The sequence below is a fragment of the Primulina tabacum genome, chromosome 7, assembly GCF_025594145.1.
Source record: "Primulina tabacum isolate GXHZ01 chromosome 7, ASM2559414v2, whole genome shotgun sequence".
Lineage (NCBI taxonomy): Eukaryota > Viridiplantae > Streptophyta > Magnoliopsida > Lamiales > Gesneriaceae > Primulina > Primulina tabacum.
In genome coordinates, this window is record NC_134556.1 from 14924330 (window position 1) to 14951913 (window position 27584).

Here is a 27584-nt window from a genome sequence, read left to right on the forward strand (position 1 = left end):
TTTTCATTTTTGAAACCAAGCATGCAACACGTCTTTTAAATGTCAACCTTAAATCATAAAAATCCCTTATGCATTTAAAAATCACAAGTTAATCGTGAACATTTCATAAACAATTATAAATGAACATAATATCATAAAAACAGCATTTAGGGCACTGCCATGACATTTACTAATTTTTAGGTGTAAAAAGACCGTTTTATCCCTGGACTCGATATTTTACGATTTCGACTTTTTCCTTGATTTCATGACTCTAACATGTCCCAAATAATTATTTAAGCCGACATGAATTTTTTCATAATTTTATTTGGCTTAAAACTTAGACTTTTTCAATTAATCTTTAAATGTGACGTATTAATGCGTTTTAATCCCGAATTAAACCAAACCTTAATATAAAATTCCCAAATTAAAACTTAGACTTATAATAATTATTTAAGCTTAAACCTAATTTTTCATAATTTTATTAAGCTTAAAACTAGGCGTTTCAATTAACCCGTTAATTAGCGTTTCGTGCGGCGATTAAATTCAGAATAAATCCAAAACTCAATATTTTGATCCCAAATTTTAAACATAACCTTTTTATGATTTATTCTACCCTTCCAAGTCATGAGCCACCCCCGTGGACCCTTGGATTCATTTTTAGTTCTTTAATTTCGAAATATGACACCTAAGTGAACCCACCGAGCCATCTCCCGATTTACTCGAGCCACGTCCGAGCCACCTTGAACCAAAACCTAGCCAACTCACCTACTAGGGACCCTACTGACCAAGCCCAGCCCAAAGAACAAGCCCCGGCCCGCTCGAAAACCCACTGAACTTTGCCCCCAAAACCTGCGCACAAGCTGTTGTTTCTCTCGACACTCCCAGCTAGCCTGGGCTTTTCCATCCGAGCCATCACCGAGCCCAGCACACCCTAACCATCCCTGGACCACGTCTAGATCCTACCAAGTCCATCCCATGCCCTGGAACCCGCGCATGAAGCAACTGAAACAGAAGACAGCATGCGCGATCACCCCTCCCCCTGCGTTCCCACGTTTTGCTCAGCCCTTGCTGGACCAAGCCACTCCCTTGAACCTAGCCCTTCCTAACTCTCCCTGGACCATCTTAAGCCATCATCCAGACGCCCTAGCCCAGCCCTCTCTCGAGCCACCCTCATAAATCTCTCGGCCACCCTCAAGCATGCGTGGGAAGTGCCCTTTGTCGTGAGGACTCTCCCCAGCCCCCTTAGCGCGAGCCCTGGCCCTTCTAGGACCCTTCCTAGGACCTAACCACGTCCCAACCGAACCCTTCTCAAGACCTGGTCGAGCCCCTAAGTCCCATGCAACACAAACAACCCATGAACCTTGAACAAGCCAACCAAAACTCACGGTTTCCAGATTAGTTTTCTTTATTATTCTTACAGCGTGTGTGGTGTATTTATAGGGCCTTATCAGTTGTGTAAAACCATCCTTTATCAATTCCTAATCATGGCAGCCCCTTAACAACCCAATATACATGTTTTTGAATAAAAAATCATGCTTCAAAAATCACATACACTTGAAAAACGAAAATCTAACAAGGTGTTCCTTGTTTTTCATGTAAAATAATTTTAAATAATTACTATGGTCTGAAAGATGAGAAAAGAAAGAAGTATGGCGTGCCTTTGCTTTTTAAACGCACGAATAAACGTTGACGACGAAGAACGTTGACGCGGAGGGCCTAGTCTTGACAACCTTTGAAACTTCCTTCGAAATTTTCTCCAAAATAATTTGTGTGTGATGTCGTGTATATGGAGTGCCAAGGAAGAGTTTTAATTGAGGAAAAGAGGTGGGCGTGAGTTAATGAATTAATGGGAGGGTTTTGAGTATTTTATAGTTTAATTAATCACTAATTAGGCTTAGGCCCATTAAGAGATTAATTAGGTCCATTAATGCTTAATTAAAAAAATTTAAAAGATTTAAAAATAATTTTGCTTAAATAAGTTTGTGAATTTATTAGCCGGGTTGCCCAAAAGTTTGTATTTTAGTTGAAAAACCAACACCGATAAAATTTACGTCCCGGCGTATAAAATCACTTCAAAACCCTTTATTTTCAAAACTACTAAAAAGCAACAACCATATTTTAAATAATTAAAAATAATTATTTAATAAAAATATTTTTTATTTTTCAGCCCTCGGTCCCCGTTCCTCGATCATCACTTGAATATTCCTTAAAAATACCATTTTAATGCAACATGTAGAAAAATATATTTTAAACATGTAAATATGCATAACATAATTAATTCATGCAATTAAAACATTTAATTAAAATACAGGAGAATTTAATAATTCAAATGCATGTGGTTCCCGTGGACCTTTAAATTTTCGGGGCGTTACACGGGTATTCACCACTCACCTGTGTGTGGATATCCAATGTGATTTGATGAGTTAATACTACAAGAAATCTTTGGAAAAAATATGAGATGTGGTTTAGAAAAAAGTAGTTTTCTAGTTGCACATGCGATGCCACTATGAACACTAAAAGATACATCACATCGTTATCAAATTTATTTGCAGCCCTCGATATACCAATATTTTCATATTCAATCAAGATATACGATATCTCATATTGTATACTAATCATAACCTACAAGTTTTTGTAGGCTATATCGGTGATAAAAGTGAATCATGAGGCAATGTTAGTGGACGCTCTTATCATGATTCGATGTGTATAATTAGAAATGATTTATGACATTCCTATTATCAAATGGTTGATAAATAGAATAAGGCTGACATGTGTTGTCTCGAATCACATGAGTGTAAACCCACGTCTACTACAAAAAAATATGAATTCAACAACACTCAAAAGACAACGATTTTTATAAAAACCGTTGTGTTTTTTCTTTTAACAACAGTTTTAACAAAAACTGTTGTCGTAGCCTAAAAATACCCGCTTATAGACAACAGTTTTTTAAAAACCGTTGTCTTTGATGTGTCTACGACAACGGTTTTTAAAAATCGTTGTCTATGAACGGGTTTTTTTGGACTACAACAACGATTTTCTTAAACCGATGTCTATATGAGTTTTTTTCAAGGGTCAAATACAACCGTTGTATTTAAAAGGATTTTTTTTAGGACAACAAAAATCCGTTGTCTTTTCTTATTGTTTTATATAATGAAAGACAATCGTTTTACAAAAATCATTGTCTTTGAATTATTTTATAATATTTGTAGTTAAAAAGAGAAAAATAAAAAGCCCAACCCATTTCTCCAAAAACTCATCCCGTAACCATCTCAAATTTCTCCCCTGCCTTCCATCGAGCATCTCCTTCTTTCCAGCTTCTTCTGCCGCGCGTCGAACCCCTTCTTTAGGTGAGATATTGGCCTCGTTTCCTTGTTGTTTTGGCAGCTTGATGTTGGGTATTAAAGCCATTTCGGTTCCCCTATTTTCCAGCTTAAATTCAGCGAGATGCGTGCGAGATTTCTTGGTCCGATTTAGGTGAGTTCTAGCTTCGTTACGTTGTTTGATTTGTGGTGTTTTGAGTGGGTAATCAAAGCCCCAAAGTTCCCTGTTGTTCCAGCTAGTGTACCTGAGAATTCGAGCTCGTTTTCTTCACTGTATAGCCATGTTTGGGTTCTCCCAGCGAGTTCTAATGCGTGCGACCACCATCCTCCACTGTTGTCCCCTACTAGATCGGTTCTAGTTTTTACTTTTGAGGTGTATGAAGTTCAAATTCCAGCCTATCACTCGAGTAGCAAGCTGTCCAAAATCGAGATTTTGTCCCCTTCGATTTAATTCATTTCCGTCGGTTAAAATGCGTGATATTGCTTTCATTATTGTTTATTCGAATTTTTTTGTGTATAAAATGGTTAAGAAATTCGGTAACAGGTAATTATCCTCCAAAGCATAATGTAGGTTACTTACATATGATTCTTGCCTACAACTATCTTTGTTGTTCATCCAAACTAGCTAATTTCACGGCGGATGAGCAGTGATGTTGAACCCGAAAATCAGATTACGTATAAGCCATGCATAATTTCTATTATTTAAATTAAAAGTGAATTTTTAAGAAAATATGAAGTGTTTTATTTGTTTTAAAAGAAGATGTTTAGTTTTATTTTTTCAGGATAAATACGCGAGGCCGAACCGGAGTTTGGAGATTAGAAATAAAATTAATAATAAGATAAATATTCCTAAATTTAATTTAAGTCAAGGAATAATTTAATTTAAAGAAATAGAATGTTTTAGGATTTATTAAAATTAGTTGGAAACAAGTTAGTAAATAAATTATTTTAGGTTCAATATTTAATTAAAGCTTAAAATAAAATGTGTAAACAAATGGGGATAAAGTAATCTAGATATAATATAGTCAAAAAATTTAACATAGCATTTAAATACTTAAATTTTTAAACCATGCAATGTAATGCAAGAATTTATTCTTAATAATGTGTTAATTCATTCAAATATATAATTGGTGTATTAAACCCTAAACATTTAAATACAAGAATTAATCAAGGTCATACCGTGCAAAATGGTGGATGAATTTCTGATGCGAAACCTCGTACGAATGAGACGCAAACACGATTATCGAAAATCGCACCCTCGACTCAATAACAAACAAGGATCGATTTGTTGTCCCGATCTTTTGAAACAAGTAACGGTTTGTGATATTCACCTTTAAGTTATTAAAACTTAGCAACAAATATCAACGATAAAACAATTGAATTTCAAACGAACCTTCAAAGATCTTGTTTTGACAATTCGAGCGAAAAACAATCGACAAACGCCACAAAGATGCAATCTTTGATAAGTTTTATTTGATTTTTAAGACAAAGTTTTTGCCTTATAAAGTTGAGAGAATTCTCGAGAACTTTGATATATCATTCCATAATGTTTCGTTCAACCTTGATACAATGCATATAAATACAATAAAATAACAAGAAAGTTGTGTGAAAAGGCTTAAATAAGATCACTAGCAAATTTGACACGGAAGTGCGCGCGGTGGCGCGAGATCTCGCGCTGGGGCGCGCAGCATACTGCCTTATTTTCTTCCCTGGGCGCGCGGTAGCGCCAGATCATGCGCTGGGGCGAGCGCGAGGCGCGCGGTAGCGCGAAAACACGCGCGATGGCGCGCTAGCTACTGCCTTGGTCCATCCCCGGGGAGTGCGGTCGCGTGCAATCATACGCTGGAGCGCGCGCAGGGCGCGCGGTTGCGCCACTTTTGGCGCGGCTGCGCGCGCTGTTCTTGCCAATGCGCGCGCGGCTGCGCGTCTTCTTGCGCGGGTGTGCGTGTGCTGCTGTCCTCATGGTCATTTTGCACTTGAATTACATTCCAAACACTTCCATCATTGTGCCCATGTTCACCAAGCTCCTCTAATTTATACACCCAATTTGTAATCGCTCCTTGGTAACTCAACATGAATCCTTGAAGTGCTTCTTTAAACTTCTTGCTACGTCCCTTTGTTATAGGTCCTTCGGGTAACTCCAACGACTTCCATGCTTTCTTTGGTGCTTGACCAACCACATTTGCATCATCCTCCCCTTCTTGAAAAGGATTTGTCTTTAAATCTTGATCATCTCCTACATCAAACAACGAAAGATCACTAACATTAAAAGTAGAACTAACATTATACTCACCTGGTAGGTCTAGTTTGTAGGCATTGTCGTTGATCCTTTCAAGCACTTGTAATGGTCCATCACCCCTAGGTAAGAGCTTCGAACGTCGCTTTTCTGGAAATCTTTCCTTCCTTAAGTGCAACCACACCCAATCTCCTTTTTCAAAAACCATTTTTTTCCTTCCCTTGTTGGCTTGATTCGTGTATTGTAAATTTTTATTCTCGATATTAGCCTTAACCTTCTCATGCAAACTCCTAACAAATTCAGCCTTCTTCTTTCCATCCATGTTTAACATTTCACTCACAGGCAAAGACATCAAATCCAAAGGAGTTAAAGGGTTAAAACCATAAACAATCTCAAATGGTAAATAATTCGTAGTAGAATGCACGCTACGATTATACGCAAACTCAACAAATGACAAACATTCCTCCCAATTTTTCGAGTTCTTTTTAAGTATAGCACGCAAAAGTTTTCCAAGAGTCCTATTAAAAACTTCAGTTTGTCCATCCGTTTGAGGATGACATGAGTAGAAAACAACAGTTTTGTGCCAAGTTTAGTCCAGAAAGTTTTCCAAAAGTAACTCAAAAATTTAACATCACGATCAGATACAATAGTCCTAGGCATACCATGCAACCTAACGACTTCCTTGAAGAACAAATCCGCGATGTTTTGATGCATCATCGGTTTTATGACAAGCAATAAAATGTGCCATCTGAGAGAATCTATCAACAACAACAAATATTGAATCCCTCCCCTTCTTAGTCTCTGGCAAACCTAAAACAAAATCTATAGAAATATCAATCCGAGGTTCACTAGGAACAGGAAGTGGTGTATACAACCCATGTGGTTGTGTTTTAGACTTTGCTTGTCTACAAGTAATGCACTTTTCACAAACACGCTCAACATCACGTTTCATATGTGGCCAATAAAAATGCTCATGCAAACAATTCAAAGTTTTAGCCACACCAAAGTGTCCCATCAAACCACCACCATGTGCCTCCCTCACAAGTAACTCACGAATTGATGACTTAGGAATGCACAATCTATCTTCTCTAAATAAAAACCCATTATGCAAATAAAATTTGTCATGTGGACCATGCATACATGTTTCAAATATCTCCTTAAAATCCTCATCCAACAAATACAACTCTTTCATATGTCCAAATCCCAAGATTTTCGACTTCAAGGTAGAGATAAATACGTACCTCCGTGATAGTGCGTCAGCCACTACATTATCCTTACCTTGTTTGTATTTGATTATGTAGGGAAATGTACCTATGAATGTCACCCACTTAGCATGCCGCTTATTCAGTTTCTGTTGTCCCCTAAGGTACTTTAGAGACTCATGATCGGTATGGATCACAAACTCCTTAGGCCTCAAGTAGTGTTGCCACATTTCCAAAGTCCTCACAAGCGCATACAACTCCTTGTCATACGTTGGATAGTTCAGCGCTGCTCCATTGAGTTTCTCACTAAAATACGCCACTGGTCGTCCTCCTTGTATCAAAACACCACCAATACCTACACCTGAAGCATCACATTCAATTTCAAAAGTATTAGAAAAATCAGGCAAAACAAGTAAAGGCGCATTAATTAATTTTTGTTTAATAATATTAAAAGACTTCTCTTGCTCCTCGCTCCAATGAAATGGAACGTTCTTCTTAATCACCGCCGTCATCGGTGCCGCCAGTGTGCTAAAATCTTTTACAAACCTCCTATAGAAGCTTGCAAGAACATGAAAGCTTCGAACTTGACCAATAGTAGCAGGTGTTGGCCAATCTCGAATAGCACTTACCTTATCCTCATCCACTTGTATCCCCTGTGAACTTACCACAAAACCAAGAAAAACAAGCTTGCTTGTACAAAAATCACATTTCTTAAGATTAGCGTATAATTGTTCATCCCTAAGTGTTATCAGTACAAGTATTAAATGTTTAACATGCTCATCCAAATCTTTGATATACACAAGAATATCATCAAAATAAACCACAACAAATTTTCCTATGTAAGCACGCAAAACATGATTCATCAACCTCATAAAGGTACTAGGAGCATTAGTTAAGCCAAAAGGCATGACCATCCACTCATATAACCCATATTTGGTTTTAAATGCCGTTTTCCACTCATCACCTTCCCTCATTCTAATTTGATGATAACCACTTTTTAAATCAATCTTACTAAAAATACATGCACCATGCAACTCATCTAACATATCATCTAGTCTAGGTATGGGATGCCTATACTTGATGGTTATATTATTGATTGCCCTACAATCCACACACATACGCCATGAACCATCTTTCTTAGGAACTAATAAAACAGGTACAGCACAAGGAGACATGGACTCACGCACAAAACCCCTATCTAACAACTCACTTACCTGCCGTTGAAGCTCCTTAGTCTCCTCCGGATTGCTTCTATAAGCTGGACGATTTGGCAATGCACTTCCGGGCACAAAATCAATTTGGTGCTCAACCCCCTCAATGGTGGTATTCCTTGAGGTAGTTCCTCCGGAAATATATCATCAAACTCCTGCAAAAGAGAAACAACAATGCTCGGAAGATTTCCGGCTATATCACTTGTGTTAAGGAGAATCTCTTTGTACAGTATCAACACAAGTGTATCATGTGTGTGCAACAATTGTTTCATATCACTCTTTTGGGCCATATATATTTTCTTTTTAGCCTCTTTCCTCTCATTTTCTTTTTCCTCATTTTTCTTTTGTATGGCTATCTCAATTTTTTTTATCACTTTTGTTTTTAGCCATTTCATTTTTCTTTTTAAAGGCCATCTCACTTTTTAATTCACTCTTTCTTTCAGCCTCATCCCTTTTTTTCTTTTCTCGTTGGTCCTCCATTATTTGTTTTGGGGACAAAGGAAGAAAAACAATGGGTTCTTTCTTGAGTATAAAAGAATATTTATTTCTAAACCCATCATGTGTCACTTGCCTATCATATTGCCATGGTCTCCCTAACAAAATATGACAAGCATGCATTGGCACCACATCACACAAAACCTCATCAACATACTTCCCAATCGAAAACGCAATCAAAACTTGTTTGTTCACTTTCACTTCAGCACAGTCATTCAACCACTGTAGCCTATATGGTTGAGGATGTTTCAAAGTAAGCAAGCTCAATTTTTCAACCATCTCAAGACTAGCAACATTGGTACAACTTCCTCCATCTATAATAAGATTGCAAACCTTGCCATTGACAAAACACCTAGTATGGAATAAGTTTTCCCTTTGGTTTGTTTCTTCTTCTTTGACTTGGGTACTCATTATACGCCTAGTCACTAACGCTTCACCCACAACTGCCTCATATCCCTCATCAGGATCCTCTAATGCAGACATCTCATCTTCACCCTCTCCATCATCTCCCTCACTATGAGATTCATACTCCCCATAATTATTCAACACCATCACCCTTTTATTGCGACATTGGCTAGCAATATGTCCAACTCCTTGACACCTAAAACATTTAATATCTCTAGAACGATTAATAGGAGTTTCAGGTTTACCATGCATTCCCTGCTTAGGCGCCTCCTGTTTAATGTCAACTTTGGGCTTGGCCACTACCTTGCTTTCTTCACGTTTAACAACGTTGGAACGCCAAGGTGTTGATGTATTCCCAGCTTGTGTGGTACGGCCAACTCCTCTCCTCTTGAGTTGTTGCTCCACTTTTATCGCCATCTGCACCATTTCATCTAGATCCAAGTAATGTCTAAGCTCCACTTGGTCTTGAATTTTCCTGTTCAAACCACACATAAAACGAGCCATAGTAGCCTCACTATCCTCATCTATGTTTGCTCTAATCATGGCTACTTCCAACTCTTTATAGTAGTCCTCAACACTCTTCACACCCGTCTCAAGGTTTGTAACTTCTTAAACATTTCTCTATAGTAGTGATTTGGTACAAACCTCTTCCTCATTACGCTCTTCATTTCAGCCCAAGTTTCTATAGGTCGCTCATTGCATCTTCTTTTAGTGGTCACTAATTGATCCCACCAAATAAGTGCATAATCAACAAATTCAACCGCGGCCAACCTAACCTTTTTGAGTTCAGAATAATGGTGACAATCAAAAACAAATTCAACTCGCTTTTCCCATTCTAAATAAGCTTCAGGGTTTGATTTACCATGGAACGACGGAATTTTCATTTTAATGCTTCCTATGTTACTATCTTCCTTATTCCCATCATTGTACCTACCCTGTACGGCTTCTCTTCTTCCCCTACCAAATCCTCCTCTACTTCGTCCGCTCCTACCCCAGTTCTCATTTTGACTTTCCTTTTCTACACCCAAATCATAATCATCCTCTTCTTCTTCAACTGTACCCAAACCTTTAGGCTTAGATTTATTTTCACTAGTGCTAACCTCAAGCCTATCCAACCTCTCATATAAAGGATCCAACTCAGCCCTCATCATTCTACTAAAATACCCATATAACGCCTCCATTTGAACCTTAGACAACCCCTGATTCGAACTTTCTCCTACTTCCCTCTCCATTTTACTTTTAGATTTTGTACCTGCAAGAAAATGTTAGTAGAAATAAAAGATTTTCCTTACCCAAATTCTCACGATCACTCCAAAGAAATAACACTCGCACTCAAATATTTTTCACTCGAATTTGATAGTTCTTTCAAAGATGTGATCAATCTTTATATATATATATATTTTTTATCAATCTAACAAGATTCAACTTGTGAACACTTGCAACTGTCTCACTTGGATTGCACAAAAACAAGAACGATAGAATAACACAGAACAAATTTTTCGAGAATTCTGGATAATCAAATAACAAAGGATGATAGAAATAACGCAGATCGAACAAAGGATAACACAAAACTGAAATAGAACGAATTTTTGTTTTTGTTTTTGGTAGATATGACAATAGAAACAAAAGTATACCACAGATCTGAGAACAGAATGAAATTTGAGACAGATCTGAAAAATAACAACAACGATAACTTACTTGAATTCAATGAGCCAAAGCTCTGATACCAAATGATGACCTTTTTTTTGTTTTTTTTATCCAACAAATTCGAAGAAAATCGCTACACGAAAATCGGTATTGAAAATCCTACGAGGAAATGAACGGATACGCTTACTTAAATAAAAAAAAACCAAAAGCTCTGATATCAAATGATGCGAAATCTCGTACGAATGAGAAGCAAACACGATTATCGAAAATCGCACCCTCGACTCAATAACAAACAGGGATCGATTTGTTGTCCCGATCTTTTGAAACAAGTAACGGTTTGTGATATTCACCTCTAAGTTATTAAAACTTAGCAACAAATATCAACGATAAAACAATTGAATTTCAAACGAACCTTCAAAGATCTTGTTTTGACAATCCGAGCGAAAAACAATCGACAAACGCCACAAAGATGCAATCTTTGATAAGTTTGATTTGATTTTTAAGACAAAGTTTTTGCCTTGTAAAGTTGAGAGAATTCTCAAGAACTTTGATATATCCTTCAATTCTTTTATTCCACCTTGATACAATGCATATAAATACAATAAAATAACAAGAAAGTTGTGTGAAAAGGCTTAAATAAGATAACTAGCAAGTTTGACACGGAAGTGCGCGCGGTGGCGCGAGATCTCGCGCTGGGGCGCGCAGCATACTGCCTTCTTTTCTTCCCTGGGCGCGCGGTAGCGCCGGATCATGCGCGGGGGCGCGTGCTATACTGCCTTCATGCAACACCCGGCGCGCGGCCGCGTCGGAACTCGCGCGGTGGCGCGCGTGCCATGCGCGCGGCCGAGCAAAATGTGGCGCGGGTGCGTGTCACCTGCTGCCCATTTGCGCGCAGTTGCATGAGATCCTGTGCTGGTGCGCGCATACTGCTGTCCTCATGCTCATTTAACACTTGAATAACAATCCAAACACTTCCATTGTTGTGTCCATGTTCTCCAAGCTCTTTTATTTTAGACATCCAACTTGTAGGTCCTTTTTGGTAGCTCATCATGAATCCTTGAAGTGCTTCTTTAAACTTCTTGCTACGTTCCCTCGTTATAGGTCCTTCGGGCAACTCCAACGACTCCCATGTTTTTTTTTGAGCTTGATCAACCACGTTTGCATCATTCTCCCCTTCTTGAAAAGAATTTGTTCTCAAATCTTGATCATCTCCTACATCAAACAAGGAAAGATCACTAACATTAAAAGTAGCACTAACATTGTACTCACCTGGTAGATCTAATTTGTAGGCATTGTCGTTGATCTTTTCAATCACTTGAAATGGTCCATCACCCCTAGGTAAGAGCTTCGAACGTCGTTTTTCTGGAAATATTTCCTTCCTCAAGTGCAACCACACCCAATCTCCTTTTTCAAAAACCATCTTTTTCCTCCCCTTATTGGCTTGCTTCGTGTATTGTAAATTCTTCTTCTCGATGTTATCCTTGACCTTCTCATGCAAACTTTTAACGAATTCAGCTTTCTTTTTGCCATCCATGTTCAACCTTTCACTCACAGGCAAAGACATCAAATCCAAAGGAGTTAAAGGATTAAAACCATAAACAATCTCAAATGATGAATAATTCGTAGTAGAATGCACGCTACGGTTATAAGCAAACTCAATAAATGACAAACATTCTTCCCAATTTTTCAAGTTCTTTTTGAGTATAGCACGCAAAAGTGTTCCTGGAGTTCTATTAACAACTTCCGTTTGTCCATCCGTTTGTGGATGACATGTAGTAGAAAACATCAGTTTAGTGTCAAGTTTAGCCCACAAAGTTTTCCAAAAGTAACTCAAAAATTTAACATCACGGTCAGATACAATTGTCCTAGGCATACCATGCAACCTAACGACTTCCTTAAAGAACAAATCCGCAATGTTTGATGCATCATCAGTTTTGTTACAAGCAATAAAATGTGCCAGCTTAGAAAATCTATCAACAACAACAAATATTGAATCTCTCCCCTTCTTAGTCCTTGGCAAACCTAAAACAAAATCCATAGAAATATCAATCCAAGGTTCACTAGGAACAGGAAGTGGTTTATACAACCCATGTGGTTGTGTTCTAGACTTTGCTTGTCTACAAGTAATGCATTTTTCACAAACACGTTCAACATCACGTTTCATATGTGGCCAATAAAAATGCTCATGCAAACAACTCAAAGTTTTAGCCACACCAAAGTGCCCCGTCAAACCCCCACCATGTGCCTCCCTCACAAATAATTCACGAATCGATGACTTAGGAATGCAAAATCTATCTTCTCTAAACAAAAAACCATTATGCAAATAAAATTTATCATGTGGACCATGCATACATGTTTCAAATATCTCCTTAAAATCCTCATCCAATAAATATAACTCTTTCACATGCTCAAATCCCAAGATTTTCAAATCCAAGGTAGAGATTAGTACGTACCTCCGTGATAGTGCGTCGGCCACAACATTATCCTTACCTTGTTTGTATTTGATTATGTAGGAAAATGTCCCTATGAATGCCACCCACTTGGCATGCCGCTTGTTCAGTTTCTGTTGTCCCCTAAGGTACTTTAGAGACTCATGATCGGTATGGATCACAAACTCCTTAGGCCTCAAGTAGTGTTGCCACATCTCCAAAGTTCTCACAAGCGCGTACAACTCCTTGTCATACGTTGGATAGTTCAGCGCTGCTCCATTGAATTTCTCACTAAAGTACGCCACTGGTCGTCCTCCTTGCATCAAAACACCACCAATACCTACACCTGAAGCATCACATTCAATTTCAAAAGTATTAGAAAAATCAGGCAAAACAAGTAAAGGCGCATTAATTAATTTTTGTTTAATAATATTAAAAGACTTCTCTTGCTCCTCGTCCCAATGAAATGGAATGTTCTTCTTAATCACCGCCGTCATCGGTGCAGCCAGTGTGCTAAAATCTTTTACAAACCTACTATAGAAGCTTGCAAGACCATGAAAGCTTCGAACTTGACTAACATTAGCAGGTGTTGGCCAATCTCGAATAACACTTACCTTATCCTCATCCACTTGTATCCCCTTTGAACTTACCACAAAACCAAGAAAAACAAGCTTGCTTGTATAAAAATCACATTTCTTAAGATTAGCATATAATTGTTCATCCCTAAGTGTTATCACTACAAGTCTTAAATGTTTAACATACTCATCCAAATCTTTGCTATACACAAGAATATCATCAAAATAAACCACAACAAATTTTCCTATGTAAGCACGCAAAACATGATTCATCAACCTCATAAAGGTACTAGGAGCATTAGTTAAGCCAAAAGGCATGACCATCCACTCATATAACCCATATTTGGTTTTAAATGCCGTTTTCCACTCATCACCTTCCCTCATTCTAATTTGATGATAACCACTTTTTAAATCAATCTTACTAAAAATACATGCACCATGCAACTCATCTAACATATCATCTAGTCTAGGTATGGGATGCCTATACTTGATGGTTATATTATTGATTGCCCTACAATCCACACACATACGCCATGAACCATCTTTCTTAGGAACTAATAAAACAGGTACAGCACAAGGAGAAATGGACTCACGCACAAAACCCCTATCTAACAACTCACTTACCTGCCATTGAAGCTTCTAAGTCTCCTCCGGATTGCTTCTATAAGCTGGACGATTTGGCAATGCACTTCCGGGCACAAAATCAATTTGGTGCTCAATCCCCCTCAATGGTGGTATTCCTTGAGGTAGTTCCTCCGGAAATATATTATCAAACTACTGCAAAAGGGAAACAACAATGCTCGGAAGATTTCCGGCTATATCACTTGTGTTAAAGAGAATCTCTTTGTACAGAATCAACACAAGTGTATCATGTGTGTGCAACAATTGTTTCATATCACTCTTTTGGGCCATATATATTTTCTTTTTAGCCTCTTTCCTCTCATTTTCTTTTTCCTCATTTTTCTTTTGTATGGCTATCTCAATTTTTTTTATCACTTTTGTTTTTAGCCATTTCATTTTTCTTTTCAAAGGCCATCTCACTTTTTAATTCACTCTTTCTTTCGGCCTCATCCCTTTTTTTCTTTTCTCGTTGGTCCTCCATTATTTGTTTTGGGGACAAAGGAAGAAAAACAATGGGTTCTTTCTTGAGTACAAAAGAATATTTATTTCTAAACCCATCATGTGTCACTTGCCTATCATATTGCCATGGTCTCCCTAACAAAATATGACAAGCATGCATTGGCACTACATCACACAAAACCTCATCAACATACTTCCCAATTGAAAACGCAATCAAAACTTGTTTGTTCACTTTCACTTCAGCACAATCATTCAACCACTGTAGCCTATATGGTTGAGGATGTTTCAAAGTAAGCAAGCTCAATTTTTCAACCATCTCAAGACTAGCAACATTGGTACAACTTCCTCCATCTATAATAAGATTGCAAACCTTGCCATTGACAAAACACCTAGTATGGAATAAGTTTTCCCTTTGGTTTGTTTCTTCTTCTTTGACTTGGGTACTCATTATACGCCTAGTCACTAACGCTTCACCCACAACTGCCTCATATCCCTCATCAGGATCCTCTAATGCAGACATCTCATCTTCACCCTCTCCATCATCTCCCTCACTATGAGATTCATACTCCCCATAATTATTCAACACCATCACCCTTTTATTGCGACATTGGCTAGCAATATGTCCAACTCCTTGACACCTAAAACATTTAATATCTCTAGAACGATTAATAGGAGTTTCAGGTTTACCATGCATTCCCTGCTTAGGCGCCTCATGTTTAATGTCAACTTTGGGCTTGACCACTACCTTGCTTTCTTCACGTTTAACAACGTTGGAACGCCAAGGTGTTGATGTATTCCCAGCTTGTGTGGTACGGCCAACTCCTCTCCTCTTGAGTTGTTGCTCCACTTTTATCGCCATCTGCACCATTTCATCTAGATCCAAGTAATGTCTAAGCTCCACTTGGTCTTGAATTTCCCTGTTCAAACCACACATAAAACGAGCCATAGTAGCCTCACTATCCTCATCTATGTTTGCTCTAATCATGACTACTTCCAACTCTTTATAGTAGTCCTCAACATTCTTCACACCCTGTCTCAAGGTTTGTAACTTCTTAAACATTTCTCTATAGTAGTGATTTGGTACAAACCTCTTCCTCATTACGCTCTTCATTTCAGCCCAAGTTTCTATAGGTCGCTCATTGCATCTTCTTTTAGTGGTCACTAATTGATCCCACCAAATAAGTGCATAATCAACAAATTCAACCACGGCCAACCTAACCTTTTTGAGTTCAGAATAATGGTGACAATAAAAAACAAATTCAACTCGCTTTTCCCATTCTAAATAAGCTTCAGGGTCTGACTTACCATGGAACGACGGAATTTTCATTTTAATGCTTCCTATGTTACTATCTTCCTTATTCCCATCATTGTACCTACCCCGTACGGCTTCTCTTCTTCCCCTACCAAATCCTCCTCTACTTCGTCCGCTCCTACCCCAGTTCTCATTTTGACTTTCCTCTTCTACACCCAAATCATAATCATCCTCTTCTTCTTCAACTGTACCCAAACCTTTAGGCATAGATTTATTTTCACTAGTGCTAACCTCAAGCCTATCCAACCTCTCATATAAAGGATCCAACTCAGCCCTCATCATTCTACTAAAATACCCATATAAAGCCTCCATTTGGACCTTAGACAACCCCCGATTCGAACTTTCTCCTACTTCCCTCTCCATTTTACTTTTAGATTTTGTACCTGCAAGAATATGTTAGTAGAAATAAAAGATTTTCCTTACCCAAATTCTCACGATCACTCCAAAGAAATAACACTCGCACTCAAATATTTTTCACTCGAATTTGATAGTTCTTTCAAAGATGTGATCAATCTTTATATATATATATATTTTATCAATCTAACAAGATTCAACTTGTGAACACTTGCAACTGTCTCACTTGGATTGCACAAAAACAAGAACGATAGAATAACACAGAACAAATTTTTCGAGAATTATGGATTATCAAATAACAAAGGATGATAGAAATAACGCAGATCGAACAAAGGATAACACAAAACTGAAATAGAACGAATTTTTGTTTTTGTTTTTGGTAGTTATGACAATAGAAACAAAAGGATACCACAGATCTGAGAACAGATTGAAATTTGAGACAGATCTGAAAAATAACAACAACGATAACTTACTTGAATTCAATGAGCCAATGCTCTCATACCAAATGATGCGAAACCTCGTACGAATGAGAAGCAAACACGATTATCGAAATCGCAACCTCGACTCAATAACAAACAAGGATCGATTTGTTGTCCCGATCTTTTGAAATAAGTAACGGTTTGTGATATTCACCTCTTTAAAACTTAGCAACAAATATCAACGATAAAACAATTGAATTTCAATCGAACCTTCAAAGATCTTGTTTTGACAATCCGAGCGAAAAACAATCGACAAACGCCACAAAGATGCAATCTTTGATAAGTTTGATTTGATTTTTAAGACAAAGTTTTTGCCTTGTAAAGTTGAGAGAATTCTCAAGAACTTTGATATATCCTTCAATTCTTTTGTTCCACCTTGATACAATGCATATAAATACAATAAAATAACAAGAAAGTTGTGTGAAAATGCTTAAATAAGATAACTAGCAAATTTGACACGGAAGTGCGCGCGGTGGCGCGAGATCTCGCGCTGGGGCGCGCAGCATACTGCCTTATTTTCTTCCCTGGGCGCGCGGTAGCGCCGGATCATGCGCGGGGGCGCGCGCTATACTGCCTTCATGCAACACCCGACGCGCGGCCGCGCCAGAACTCGCACGCTGGCGCGCGCGGCCGCGCAAAATGTGGCGCGGGTGCGCGTCACCTGCTGTCCATTTGCGCGCGGTTGCACGAGATCCTGTGCTGGTGCGCGCATACTGCTGTCCTAATGGTCATTTAACAATTGAATAACATTCCAAACACTTCCATTGTTGTGTCCATGTTCCCCAAGCTCTTTTATTTTAGACATCCAACTTGTAGGTCCTTTTTGGTAGCTCATCATGAATCCTTGAAGTGCTTCTTTAAACTTCTTGCTACGTCCCCTCGTTATAGGTCATTCGGGCAACTCCAACGACTCCCATGTTTTTTTGGTGCTTGATCAACCACGTTTGCATCATGGCAGAACTCAAGAAGCAGATTCAAGAACTTCTTGACAAAGAGTTCATTCGCCCGAGCTTTTCGCCATGGGGCGCACCGGTCTTGTTTGTGAAGAAAAATGATGGTTTTATGAGGCTCTGCATTGATTACCGGGAGTTGAACAGAGTTACAGTGAAGAACAAATACCCACTCCCGAGGATTGAAGATTTATTTGATCAGTTGCAGGGAGCTTCAGTATTCTCCAAGATTGATCTGCGTTCTGGTTATCATCAGCTGAGAGTGAAAGACGCCGATGCTCTCAAGACTGCTTTCAGGATTCGTTATGGCCACTTCGAGTTCTTTGTGATGCCGTTCGGTTTGACGAATGCGCCAGCGATCTTCATGGATCTCATGAATCGCGTATTTCAGCCATATCTTGATCAGTTGGTGATAGTATTCATAGATGATATTCTCATCTACTCAAAGAATCAAGAGGATCACAGTGGACATCTGACCACAGTATTGCAGACCTTACAAAAGCATAAGCTATTCGCGAAGTTCAGCAAGTGCGAGTTCTGGCTAGAGAAAGTGACGTTCTTAGGCCACGTCGTTTCTAGCAGTGGTATCGAGGTAGACCCGACGAAAGTTGCAGCAGTCAGAGATTGGGTTGTGCCGCAAAATGCATCAGAGATCCGTAGTTTCCTTGGGCTAGCAGGATACTATCGGAAGTTTATTCGGGGATTCTCCTCCATCGCAGTTCCACTCACATCATTGACGAAGAAGAATGTTAAGTATGTGTGGAGCGAGGAATGTCAGAAGAGCTTCGATACATTGAAACAAGCTCTTATTTCAGCACCAGTGTTGGCCATGCCTTCAGGACCCGGAGATTTTGTTCTGTATACCGATGCTTCGAAACTCGGGTTAGGCGCAGTATTGATGCAGCATGGGAAGGTGATAGCATATGCTTCTCATCAGTTGAAGATTCATGAGAAGAATTATCCTACCCATGATCTAGAGTTGGCAGCCGTAGTATTTGCATTGAAGATTTGGAGACATTATTTGTTCGGACTTTGACGATTCAGTCTTCTCTTCTAGACCGTAATCGCAGTGGGCAGTTAGCAGACGAGCAATTGGCTAAGTGGAGACAGAGAGATGAAGCCAAGGGCAGTATCTTGTACACAGTTAGAGATGGTATTGTCAGATATCGAGACAGAACGTGGGTTCCTAGCGGCGATTCTATTCGAGAGGATATCTTATCTGAGGCCCATATGTCGTCATACTCTATTCATCCTGGGAGTACGAAGATGTACAAAGACCTGCAGTTATTATATTGGTGGCCAGGAATGAAGAGGGATATCAGACGTTTTGTGTCTGAGTGTCTGACATGTCAACTAGTGAAAGCAGAGCATCAGAGACCAACAGGCATGCTCAAGCCTCTTCCTATTCCCGAATGGAAGTGGGAGAATGTCACCATGGACTTCGTTGTCGGTCTGCCGAAGTCAGTCAAAGGGTCAAATGCTATATGGGTGATTGTCGATCGTCTTACGAAATCAGCTCATTTCTTGCCTATTAAGACGACTTTCTCCATGATCCAGTTATATATCCGGGAGATCGTTAGACTCCATGGTATTCCCGTTTCTATAGTGTCTGATCGAGATCCTAGGTTCACTTCATCATTTTGGAAGAGTCTACATTCAGCTATGGGTACGAAGTTGTTGTTTAGCACGGCTTTTCACACACAGACAGATGGTCAGTCCGAGAGAGTTATCCAGATTTTGGAGGATCTTCTCCGTGCATGTGTTCTTGATTTCTCCGGGAGTTGGGAATCAAAGTTACTGTTGGTGGAGTTTACCTATAACCACAGTTTTCAGTCGTCTATAGGTATGGCTCCATATGAAGCACTGTACGATCGTAAGTGTAGATCGCCTATTCATTGGGATGAAGTAGGGGAGAGAGCAAAATTGGGTCCGGAGATTGTGCAGCAGGCTGCTGATGTAGTAGTCAAGATCCGTGATAGGATGAGGACTGCTCAGAGTAGACAGAAGAGTTATGCGGATCAGAGAAGAAGAGATTTAGAGTTCGCTGTTGGTGACCATGTTTTTGTGAAGATAGCACCGATGAAAGGTGTCATTCGGTTCGGAAAGAAAGGAAAGCTCAGTCCGAGATTCATTGGACCATTTGAGATCCTCGACAGAGTTGGGACATTAGCTTATCGTGTTGCTCTTCCGCCGAATCTGGCCGGAGTACACAACGTATTTCACGTCTCCATGTTGAGGAAGTATATGGCGAATCCATCACATGTCTTGAACTTTGAACCGTTGCAACTCACTCCGAACTTGTCTTATGAGGAAAGACCAGTGCAAATTTTAGTTAGACAGGAGAAAAAGCTTCGGAATAAAATGGTCAAGTTAGTGAAAGTCAAATGGCTCAATCATTCGAAGGAGGAAGCTACGTGGGAATCTGAGCCAGAGATGAAGAGTTGTTATCCCGAGTTATTTGGTAAGTTTTAATTTCGGGGACGAAATTTCTTTAAGGGGGGTAGAGTTGTAGAACTCGAAAATCAGATTACGTATAAGTCATGCATAATTTCTATTATTTAAATTAAAAGTGAATTTTTAAGAAAATATGAAGTGTTTTATTTGTTTTAAAAGAAGATGTTTAGTTTTATCTTTTCAGGATAAATAAGCGAGGCCGGACCGGAGTTTGGAGATTAGAAATAAGATTAATAATAAGATAAATATTCCTAAATTTAATTTAAGTCAAAGAATAATTTAATTTAAAGAAATAGAATGTTTTAGGATTTATTAAAATTAGTTGGAATCAAGTTAGGAAATAAATTTTTTTAGGTTCAATATTTAATTAAAGCTTAAAATAAAATGTGTAAACAAATGGGGATAAAGTAATCTAGATATAATATAGTCAAGAAATTCAACATAGCATTTAAATACTTAAATTTTTAAACCATGCAATGTAATGCAAGAATTTATTCTAAATAATATGTTAATTCACTAAAATATATAATTGGTGTATTAAACCCTAAACATTTAAATACAAGAATTAATCAAGGTCATACCGTGCAAAATGGTGGATGAATTTCGGTCCATGCCTAAACAAATTCAAAGTGTTAGTAACATCCCATTTAAGCCATTCCTAATTGTACTTCATGGTGTATTCATTTACCCTCTTAATTCACCAAGTAATAGTAATTCAAATATTATAGCACACCACATTTATCCTCAACTTACTACCTAGCATATAAACGTGTGTATGCAACAAAAATGAGGGAAAAGAATAGGCTAGCAAGGAATAAGAAAACATTTCAAACCATTCAACTTCTAGAGTTGTAACCTCCCACCTTATTGCATATTATGGCTACTTTAACACCTCTTATAACACCCACCTTCCTTGTCTATCATAGCAACACCCTGACCTTCGAAAATTAGTAGAAACAGCAGCTTAGAAACCGTGAAAATTACAGCAGGAAACAAGGAAAAGAAATCCAACTTTGTTCCGTCGCGTCGTATTGTCGTTTTGATTAGTTTTCTTCAAAACAAATTCCAGGCATGTATATGATGTTCCTTTTCTCTTCAATCAAGTCCTATAAATATTTTAAAGCATGATATATTCATAATTCAAGCAGCAACTCGAAATTTTGACAGCAATATTCAAATAAATTCTGTACAGCCTTCTTGGCTCTTTTGCTTTGTGCTTCACGGTTTTACATGTTTATATTGTTACAGGGAGTTGCTCGATTCCAGGCCGTCGTGGCTGCTTCTAGGAATGTTTTGGAGTGTGTTAGGGAGTTATTGTTTCACTTATTTGGGTCCAAACATTTCAAACAAAAGCATGACAGCAAATGTTTTCCCACAAGCCACAGATTGGGTCATGATTTTCTGTCATTGAGTTGTTTAAGGGATGTTCGAATCCTGGCTGTCCTAGGGGCTGTAGCTATGGTTAGAACTCTCCCTTAACATGTCGAAGACGTGACCAAGGTGTCATTTCAAGTTTTGGTTCATGGTTCCCTCAAAACTTTTAAGCAACAACACAAGAACATATTTCGGTTTTTCCATTTTCTGTGTGAGTGCGTTTCGGTTTTGGGGTGTGGATTGGATTATGGTTGGCTCCTAGCCTGTAGCCATGGTTCATACAACACTCCATCATGTCTATATCGAGCCACGGTCGATTAAATGACCACTGGAACGACACAAGACAATCAAATATTTCATTACATCACACTACACCCCAAAAGGGTGCTCTCGAGTGGGAGCTGTGAGGGTCTTAGGTAGTGGCTTGGTTTGTGATTGGCTTTTAGCTCTTAGCCATGGTCCAAGTCATGCCTTAAGATGTTTGTAAGAGTCTCTGGTTGGTGGTTCAAGCCCCAAAGGCCATTAGTTTCATAAATTGATCAAAACATACACCATACTTGCTGCTGTAATTTCGGTTCTTGACAGCAACTTTGAGTTCGATTTCTGAGGTTGGTTTGAGTTCTTGGTTGGATTTTAGCCCATGGCCTTGGACTGGACCGTACCTCAATGAGTTAGGAAAGTCATGTTTTGGCCGTTCGTGATTTGGTCGAGTTTAGAGGTCGTACGAGAATTTACGGTGAAAGGTGCCAAAATGACTCTCGAAAGAGTGTTTTATGTTTTTGGATTCCTTTCACCTATTTTCGTGTTTTACAGTTATGATGCATATTTTTCAGTATGTTTGGGGTATTTTTAATCATGGTTAAACGTCGGTTTAATGTTGGTTCGGGTTGGTACGAAGCCATGGTTAAAAATCAAGTTGTTGGTCCGAATCGTCTCGTTTTTGGTTCTATTGTTAAAATTTTGTCAAGTTAAGATTTATTGCATGTGTCACATATTAGTAGTAAGTCGCAGCAAGCCTGAGAACGATCCAACTCATCCGGTAAAAATAAGGTTATAATTATATTACGTGCATAACAATATAAAATGTTTATTTTTGAGATATATGCTATATGTCTTGTGGCCACCTAACGTTTATGGGTTTGGAAGTCGGTAGGCGCAACCGAGGGCCACTCCGCCCGGTGACTTACGACCGGTTTATGATTATGTATGGGTACGGACATCCAGTCCAAGGGCTGTGATTGATCTCTACCGCCCAGTATATTGTGGTTTAGTGTGATCAGGTGCTCACGTTATGTTATGGGCCACTTGCTTAGAAACATTATCTCTACCAGAAAATTATGATATGATATGACAGAGCTCTATTGAGCAAAGCTTTTACGTATGATTTTCAGATATACACGTAGATATAATTATTCATGATACGATTTTCACCATACGCTTTACGATACTTTAATTTTTACGTTGCATGCGATTTTATGATATATTTACTTGTTATTCACGATATATACATGTTGAGTCTTTAGACTCACTAGACTTGATTGTTGTAGGTACTGATGAGGTCGAGACGGAGGACGTAGACCAGTGAGCAATCTTGTGGCAGCAGTAGTAAACCCGAGGATCTCATGATTTAGTTTATGCACCTTTTATCATTCAAACTCGATTTTATTATGTTGGATTATTTTTAAATTGTTGTTTGAAATACAATGTTGACTTCCAAATTATTTACATGTTTATTTTATAAATTGGACAAGTTATTTATTTATTTAGAAAAATTTTAATAATTTCGCAAAATTATGAATACGAAATACGGGCCTTTACAAGTGACTTTTCCTAGATGGCTCTAAGCAATATTTCCCATCATTTCAACTGACTAGGTAAGTGAATTTTTACTTAAGCAGAGTGCTTGATTTTACTTTTCAAACCCATTTTTAAGCAAACTGCCTGCCTGTCCCTGTGTTGGAGACATGGGTTATCCGTCATTGTAACTAGTGAACGACATTGAGGGAGATGACCGCTTAAGCGAGGACTGAAGACTGGAAGAGAAATCACATTAACGACTAAGTGATTTGATTATGGATCTCTTCTGAAAACTTTGGAAGGATTTTGTTTTTGGTACTTGAAATTCTATGTTGAAAATTTATTAACTGCTCCAAGTCACTCATGGAAGATCATTTTGTTATTTCCTGCTAAGTTTTTGTTATTTTAATGATCAAAACTTTATTAATGCATCACTCCATTCATTTTCATGTTGTTCGCTACTACAAGTATTTTTGTCATTTTTATAATCTTTTTGTTATTATGGAAGCTTGGATCTTGATCAAATCAACTATGGCGCCTTCAAAAAAATTCAGGGAAATTTATTCCTGGTTGCTATACACTCGCAGTATCAGAAGAACTACCCCATGACCTGCAGGTATGCTAGTTCTAGTTTATTTTCCAATAAATCAGCCAAGTTAAACAATAATTCAAATTTATTATCCATTTCCCCATTCCACGTTGATTAATTTGTTAACCGTTGACTTCCGTTCATATAATTGCAACAAAATGCCCTTCTTAGCCTGGTAGACATGTTTTACTTTCTGTACTTATAAGCTTCTATTTTTGTTGCTCTTGAGTTGAATTGATTCTGATAAATATTGCAGAATATTTGTGAAGACCAGAGTGTACCATATGTTTCACCGAAACGTTCCCAGGCATCTTGACATCTAAATGGTGCATATACGTGTTTGCTTTACGTATATATGATATTCGAGGGAGCTTCTTACTAATTATATAACCTGAAACAGCTTCCAAACCCAGTTGGGCATATGCTTGAAGGAATTGTGCAATCTATCGTCCATTTCACCCGTTCAACTGTAGTGGACCACTAAAAGTAACGCCCTTGACTGATTTAATAAAATAACAGCGGAATTTAAAAAAAATTTACTCAGAGGAAAGAAGGATTTAAAATTTTCTTGACATGAATATATTCCCAATATATATACAATCAAAAGTATAAACGGGATCAATAAAGTGTTGCATCAAAATACAAAATATCATTTTGTATTCATGTCAAAATGCTAACAAAATATCTTTCTTCCTTCCATCTCTTTATACATATGACCTCGGCTCCAATCAACGTCCCGACTCGTCACTCTTATCTGCATCACATGCAATAACTGGAATGAGTATAAAACTCAGCAAGTGAAACTCTTACATAACAATGTATACATATCATACTCTGTAAAACATGACTTTGAAATCATTAAATACCATCTAACTCTTAAAACATGAATAACATAGTATAACATGACAATAATGATGATATTTCTCTTTTCTCTGGTGGATTGATATCTAAACAATATCTCTGTCTCTGTACCTATATCCCATCGATGTAAATCGATTACTCTGTTGGGATATAAGCCTATGGTCGTTGATCAACTAATTGCATGCAATATCTAACTATCCATTTATCAATCCAATAAATCATTTGAACTCTCTCTTGGACATTAAAACAAACACTTTGAATGCTTTTTCATTTGCATTCCCTTTTATATAAATGAGACATATAAAAGCCTCTAATATACAACAAAGTGTATCCATACATAACATGAATCAAGTGGAAGGGAATAGCATATTAAAACCATTGAAATACAATACATATACTTCATGTGAGCACAAGAAATGAATTCCACTTACAACCAATGGAAAGCTTGATTCTAATCTCTTGGTACAAATCCTACAACAATAAACCATGTATTGAACCATCAACAACTTAATAATCAAATAACCAAACCATAAAACCCATAAAACCAACACAATCATAAACCCCATAATTTCCCCAATACCATAATCCAAGAATATCTAAATCTAAAACCATAAGATTACCTTAGCTCCTTAAACCCAAAATGATCTTGCTCTCTCTTCAATAATCCAACTAGGAGCTTGAATCAAAGGAACAAAAGAAAGAATTAAGAACCCTAGCTCTCCCTTGAGCTGAAGAACCGAGAAGAAGGGAAAAGAATGAGAGAAAATGAGCCAAACCCTTGTATTATATCACATAAAACTCCAAAACACGACTTTACTGTTCACGCACCGCAAGTGCGCTAGCCTCTTCACCGCGGGTGCACTACGTAGATTGAACCACATCCGAAAATCCGAAGGAGACGACCGCGGGTGCGCTGCATTTCTACCGCGGGTGCGATGGCCATTCTGCCCACTCACCGCGGGTGCGGTAGCTTTCCTGGCGCGGGTGCAGTCTCCTCTGTAGCCAACAAATATTCTTTGCAACTAGAATCGAATCGCAACGTCACTTCTCCTCATATTTTGGCAGTACTTTCAACATGAAAGTTGCACCTCTATGTCTTATCTAGCCACTCCGATTGGCCTCATACCAATTGGCTTAACATACAAATTATCATGAATTTAATCGTAACGACGCTACCATATAACTACACATCATCTAAAATCAACAATACTATAAATCATAAATCGAAATTCTTAACATCTAAACTATACTTAAACTCGATCAAATAGTCCATAAACATAAGAAATCTTAAACCGTACCATTCACCAAGCTTGGATATTATAATCTCCCCTCCTTAAAGAAATTTCGTCTCCAAAATTGACGTCACTGCGCAAACAACTCAGGATACTTTTCTTTCATCTCATCCTCTGGTTCCCACGTGGCTTCTTCAATCAATTGATTTCTCCAAAGGACTTTAACAATGCCGATCTCTTTGTTTCTCAATACTTTAACTTTGTGATCCAGAATCTGAACTAGAATCTCTTTGTACGTCAAATTCGGCGTCAAATCCAATGGCTCGTGACGAAGAACATGGGAAGGATTTGCAATATACTTCCTGAGCATGGAGACATGAAAAACATTATTGTAGCACCCGTAAATCAGTAGACGTATAAGCCATGCATAATTCTAGATTTTTAAATTTAATCGACTTCATTGCATAATTATTTTAAATGCATTTATTTGAAGTTAATTATTTTATTATTTCAGTTCAGTAGTTTGATCTTTAGCATTTCAGTTATTTCAGTGAGGCCGGACCGGAGTTGGAGTTTTGAGATAGAATTTAAGATTCGAGAAATATTTCCAGAAGTTAATTTAGCTAGCAACCAAGTTCATTTAAGTTAGAAAGGGAGGTTTGAGGATTTAATTTAATTATTTGAGGTGATTAAGAAATGAACTCATTTAAGTTATTTAATTAAGGGGTTAGCTCACTAAAATTATTTAAAGGATTAGTAAGGCTTTCAAGGATTATTAGTTGACTAGATAATCAACATTTCTCTTTATTTTATCATGTATTTTTCGGCCACCCTTAGTGCTAGAAGATTCATTTTCCAACTCATCAACTTTGACCAATTCTTTGCATGTAATTAGTAGGATAATTCTAGGATTTTTGGGAGCACAATTTAATTAATTAATGGACATATCCTAGACTAGAAAATAAGCAAAATTTCGGCCACTACCTCCTAGAAGCATCCACCAACTCATTTGATATCAATTCAAAATTTAAAATTCAAAGGGGAGTGGACTTGGTCTTGATTCTTCCTTATATTGTGCACCCTTCTCCTCACCCCTCATAACCATTTTTCCCCCCCTCTCCTTTTCGAAAATTCAGAGTGAATTCACACTCATTTTCAGTAGAAAAATCGTGAGGTACCTAGCCAAAAAGAAGAGAGAAAAATCGAGAGCAAGGTAAGGTAGAAAAGAGAAGCGCTCCACCTCCTCCGTGCCGCGTCGTCGTTGTTTCGTTCGTTTTCTTTCGAAACGAAACCAGGCATGTCTAGATTTCTTTCAAACCTCAATCAAGTCATATTATCATTTATTTTTCAGTACATGATCATGTTTATTCAAGTAAAAATTGAGATCCAATTCAAAACATTTTGAAACCACACATGCAGAATTTTCGAATTCCTTGGCAAGCTTCACGGTTTCTTTTGTTTTGTGAGTTTCAGGTATTGGATCGACTCCAGGCTCCCAAGGCGGCTTATATACATGTAGTAGGATGCATTAGGACCATGTTGGTCCATTCAAACCAGCCCCATGCTTGCTGGAAATTCAGAATGACAGCAAGTCCCCATAGGT

At 38.2% G+C, this 27584-nt stretch overlaps 1 long non-coding RNA gene across 3 annotated transcripts in view; it reads left to right on the plus strand.

Annotated features, from left to right (window-relative positions):
- The first annotated feature begins 3206 nt into the window (after positions 1 to 3206).
- The window catches only part of LOC142551155 (uncharacterized), a 28942-nt gene continuing 4564 nt past the window's right edge, over positions 3207 to 27584 (plus strand). For 2 of the 3 annotated variants that reach the window (XR_012821508.1, XR_012821506.1), the window contains exons 1-3: positions 3208 to 3672; positions 23808 to 23915; positions 24145 to 24214. This is a non-coding gene — a long non-coding RNA (uncharacterized LOC142551155). Of the gene's footprint in view, positions 3673 to 23807; positions 23916 to 24144; positions 24215 to 27584 lie in introns of all 3 variants that reach the window. The other variant, XR_012821507.1, reaches the window with a different exon arrangement.